Genomic DNA, 5071 nt, shown 5'->3' on the forward strand with positions numbered 1-5071 from the left:
ATTACTCCGAAACATACTCTCCTGTTGCGAAGATGGACACCTTGCGGGCAGTGTTGGCGTTGGCGAACCAGAGCGGTATGCACATCCACCAGATGGACGTTAAAACCGCGTTCCTCAATGGTGAACTGTCAGAGGAGATCTTTATGGCTCAACCAGACGGGTTTGAGCAGGGGAGAGGACTAGTATGCCGCCTAAATCGAGCCCTCTATGGGCTGAAGCAAGCTTCGCGAGCATGGAACGACAAATTCCATCGGTTCGTCGAGAAGTTGGGCTTCACACGTAGTGACAATGACCAGTGCCTCTACACGCTTGGATCCGGCAAGGAACAGGTGATCCTGGTGCTGTACGTCGACGACGTCTTGATCGCAAGTTCGTCACTGAAGATTCTCCAAGAAGTCAAGCGAAAACTGTCGGAGCGGTTCGAGATGACAGACTCTGGCGAGGTAAGACAGTTCTTGGGCATGAACATCGAGCGTGATTTCAAATAAGGCGTATTGAGAATAAGCCAACGAAACTACCTGGACGGATTGCTCAGACGTTTCGATATGAGTGAATGCAAGCCGAGGTCGACGCCGATCGAGAATCGGCTGAAGCTTAGCAAAGCGGACGAAAAGCAGAGAACGGATAAGCCGTACCGTGAACTCATCGGCTGTCTTATGTACGCGTCGCTGACTACAAGGCCGGACCTGTCGGCAGCTATCAACTTTTTCAGCCAGTTTCAAGCGTGCCCTAGCGACGAGCACTGGAACTATTTGAAGCAGATACTAAGGTATGTAAAAGGGACGCTAGATGTTGGGCTGGTGTATCGGAAGCGAGAGGGTGCTGCTTTGCTGGAAGTGTTTACCGATGCAGATTGGGCGAATAGCAACGTGGACAGGCGATCTGTAAGCGGATATGTGTGCAAGATATATGGGTGTACTGTAAGTTGGACGACCCGGAAGCAACAAACCGTTGCTTTATCGTCTACCGAAGCGGAGCTAGCTGCGCTCTGTTTGGCCATCTGTCACGTCGTCTGGATGAGAAGGCTGGTGTGCGATCTGGGAAGAAAATATGGACAAGCGATATCGGTGTTTGAGGACAATCAGTCCACAATCCGTATAGCTGAGGACTCCAAGGATCATAGCCGGCTTAAACACGTGGACACGAAGTTTCACTTTGTACGTGACCTTGTGCAGCGTGGAGTTGTTGCCATCAAGTACGTGAGATCATCGGATCAAGAAGCGGACATCATGACCAAAGGTCTACCAGTGGCCGCTTTCAGAGGCCTATGTGCCAAGTTAGGACTCGAGCGTAGAGAAGACTACCGTGGTTAAGCAGGGGTGTTGAGTGTAACCACCGTACTCTAGTTGCCCCCACTTTGTTCTGCTCCTATGAGCGTACTTATGTTTTGCCCCCTTTTATTTCTACACCTTTGAAGTTCTTTCGGTCGCTATGAAAGTGACATCTGATGTAAACAAATGTTAAAGTGAAAAACACGTTTCGAATAAAACCATCTTTTAGTTAAAGTTAATCGCGGTTTTACTATTGTAATTTCCTCCCGGCCTATCCGAAACCACTTCACAGAAAAGCTTCTTCCCAATAACAATAGCAAAAGAAAACTTTTCTAGGTTGGTTACTTTGCTCAAAAAATAAATTCCTTGGCCGTCTCGCTTATGTACCAAATTAAAGCTGAGGAAAAGGTAAAATCAAATTTCGAAGGACAATAAAAAAGTTAGAATAACAAACAGTTCATATACAATACAAATTTTATAATGAATCAAATGTTTTTTTTTTTATATAAAATAATCCCCCTACATACTAGCTTTTTTGTACATGTACACGTTTCTTAAAGATTTATACTACTTCTTAAAGAAGAATTAGCTTCCTGACAGTGTACATTTATCTTTGTGCACTAAATATCATTATACGATTACAACCAAATTGACGAACTAGCGAGAATTATGACTCATATTTGCTGGTCTTTCAGTCAAGATACAATAAAGAGTTTCTTTATTAAACGTTACCCCCCTTTTATTTGATACGTCGGTTGTCCTATACTTTGACGATGTCGCAAGGCCATTAGGTTAACCAAGCCTACAAACCATTCACTGGATTAATTTTTTGTTTGATTTAGTTAAGCTGATGTTTCAGGCAAACCAGATAGCTGAGCTTCAGTAGATAGCAGCAGATTCTTTAGCATTCTGAGTTGACATTCAACAATTTGCATTGCTGGAAATATCAACGCACCAAAATTATTTTTTTTAACTATTATTATCTTTATTATCGAGACAGACTTTCAGCCTTTAGTTGGTTTGTCTCCGCAAAAAAATGAAGCATAGTTTGGATGAAGTAACGCATAATAAATTTGTATTGATTTGATTTGCGAAAACTTTGAATTTGGTATAAGGATTAATAATTTTATAAAGTGGACACTTTGTTTCTGTTATATTTTTTAATTTATTAATGATATTAGTAATTGGTTTGAATGATGAACAAACTACTATTAAACAATGTTATGAGAATATAAGATCGAACAAAATACTTCTGGTTGAAGAGCTTAATAGTTTTTTTTTTTTTCAAAAAACTCTTAAAAAAGTTCAAAACATTGAAAATGTTTAAAATTATGGTTTCTATAGCTTATTCGGAAGAGTTTATTTTTCTAAGAATGGCAGAATTTTATCATGCTTTTAAAAAAATATTTTGATATCATATATGATTATAAAAAACAATCTATAAACGCTATGACATATCGATACACTTAATGCCAGCTCATCTCGAAGCAAAATTTATCGAGGAGTGATTCATGAACGAATTCTATATAAACTTTAAATGCCTTGATGAATCGTTCCAAGGTACCAAAAACTGTTAAAACGTGGATTTTGATTCAGTTTGTAACGTAGATTCAGAATATGTGATAAAGTAGATGCCCCTAAATAACCCAAAAACCCTATTTGAGTTATTGTACGGTGGGTGGTAGAAGTAAGTAGACTACTAGAATTCCAGGAGGAGAGAAAATAAACTAGGTTGTTTTTTATTGACCAGTATCAGTTACTCATATCCACTCAGTCGACAAGACAAACATGTCCCTTATTTTCAATTTTAACGGTCGTTATTTTCTATTTTAAAAATCCTATCAAATTAAAATTGAAAAAAAATTGAAAGGTTGCAATATGTTTGATTGTGTCAAGTGGTCCTTGTAAGTGTTAAAAATATGCAATCTATAAGGAATATATGGAATGATTTTAATACCCATCAAAGATATCAATTTTTTTCAATTTCGATTATCAGGAAAATTCGATTATCCGGAGTGAAAAAAATCGATACTCCGGATAATCGAGTCCGACCTGTACTTCGGTTGAACATACACATTCATTTCAGACAATCACTAAACGTGGTTATTCTATTTGGCTAATATTTAAAATATTTGAATTACATAATATGACAGTCACACATTAACAACTAAGGTGGTCATCAGTCAGCAAACGGTTCACTCATAAGAACTCGAATAAGCATCATCTATTTTTGGCAGCAGAGTTGTTAAAAGTCTACTAGGCACAGCGGCCGTGGTGGTCGTCGTATTACCCGATGAATCATCATTATTGTGGAATATTCCGAAATAAATTCCTAGGAAGATGGCCAGTGCTATAATTAACACCACAAATATAATGCAGCACAAACTTTGAAGGGCACAAGAGCAACAGCTGAAAAGAAATAAAAAAATGGAAATAATTAGACTACTTTCTAAAAATGATTGAGGAATAATATAAAAAATGTTACCAGCAAACGACTTTCTTCGTGCAATCACAACAGCATCTGAAAATACCACACATTGTGTAAAATATTAAGGTAACGCTATTCTATATCCAATGAATGAACTCAAGCAACTGACCCAAGAGTGCACTAAAATAAATTCCTATCTTCACCGGAATCCACAAGCGACTATGCTATCTACTTTCAACTGCTGACAACTAACATTGATAGGGATTTGCTAGGTATTGTACCGGAAAGCTGGAACTGAATCAACTGTCAGTGATTTCGTGCTAGAAATTCCCCCGTAAAGGTTCGATATCTCTTATCAACCCAAACAACACCCCATGAGTCATTGTGTGTTTGCTAATCAATAATACTATCTCCTGCTATCAGCTCAACTGATAAACGAGGCTGAATTCACCTGTTGAGAATGAATGTTATCGTTATGAAGGCCAGTTGGTTGATTTCTGCAACAAAGACGGTCCATTTTACCTAAAAATTTCTGAGCAAAGCTTGAACAGTCCATAGAATAAGCAACACATCGTTCAACACTTTCTTTTACTTGTATGACACTTGGATGGTCTATTAGATTTACATGAAAGTACAAAGCGCCTACTGCGATCATTACCTACGTAGAGTTAGTGTCTTATACTACCGCATACAAACTTGTGTCACCCTGTCCCTGTGTCTGTTTAACAGAATGAGACCGCTTGAAGAGTCCTTCATAAGTGAATTACAAACTAGTTCTCATGAGGGCAAAATAATGATACAACAGGGACTTCCGGTGATACTTATTAGACTGATTCGTGCGAAGTCGGAAGTATCAAAACCAGGATATGGGTTGCAAATGAGATTTTAACATCTTTTGTAACCTTAGACGGATTGAAGTAGGGCATATTGTTCAACATAACATTAGAAAGTGCAATAAGAAGGTGTAGCCGCCAAAAGAATGAAATCGGTCAAGAAGCTTAGCAGTAATGCACATAGGGAGCCGGATCCTATTCTTGGCACTTTAAATTCACTTCGGCAGTGGGGTTTTTTGAAAGCTGCTCAGCTGATATTTGGCCACAATATGCGTCGCACTGCAGTGTTTCTTAGACTGTGAACCGCTTCACCAATTCGTTAAACTATTAGTTAAAATTTGACATTTCGGTAGTTATTTTCCTCTCAAATGGTTAAATTGAACTTCGCGTTCGACCCACTTGACAGTCGAGTAGTTATTTCAGAACAAAGTTGACAGATAGTTAGTTATTCTTAAATTCACGGGAGCAGAAAATAACTTTCGAACTGTCAAGTTTAACCATGCTCCAGAGCAGAGTTATTTTCAACCGGAGGAGAAACA

At 38.7% G+C, this 5071-nt stretch overlaps 1 long non-coding RNA gene across 2 annotated transcripts; it reads right to left on the minus strand.

Annotated features, from left to right (window-relative positions):
- Positions 1-2976: 2976 nt before the first annotated feature.
- Positions 2977-4456, minus strand: LOC110678443. Of its 2 annotated transcripts, XR_002501620.1 has the most exons (3): positions 4222-4456; positions 3757-4150; positions 2977-3680 (listed from the first exon to the last, which is right to left on the minus strand). It is a non-coding gene; the product is annotated as an uncharacterized LOC110678443 (long non-coding RNA). The 2 variants fall into 2 exon arrangements; XR_002501619.1 differs by lacking the exon at positions 4222-4456 and having other exon boundaries at positions 3757-4207.
- Positions 4457-5071: the final 615 nt, after the last annotated feature.

Source organism: Aedes aegypti, chromosome 3 (genome assembly GCF_002204515.2).
Source record: "Aedes aegypti strain LVP_AGWG chromosome 3, AaegL5.0 Primary Assembly, whole genome shotgun sequence".
NCBI classification, from domain to species: domain Eukaryota; kingdom Metazoa; phylum Arthropoda; class Insecta; order Diptera; family Culicidae; genus Aedes; species Aedes aegypti.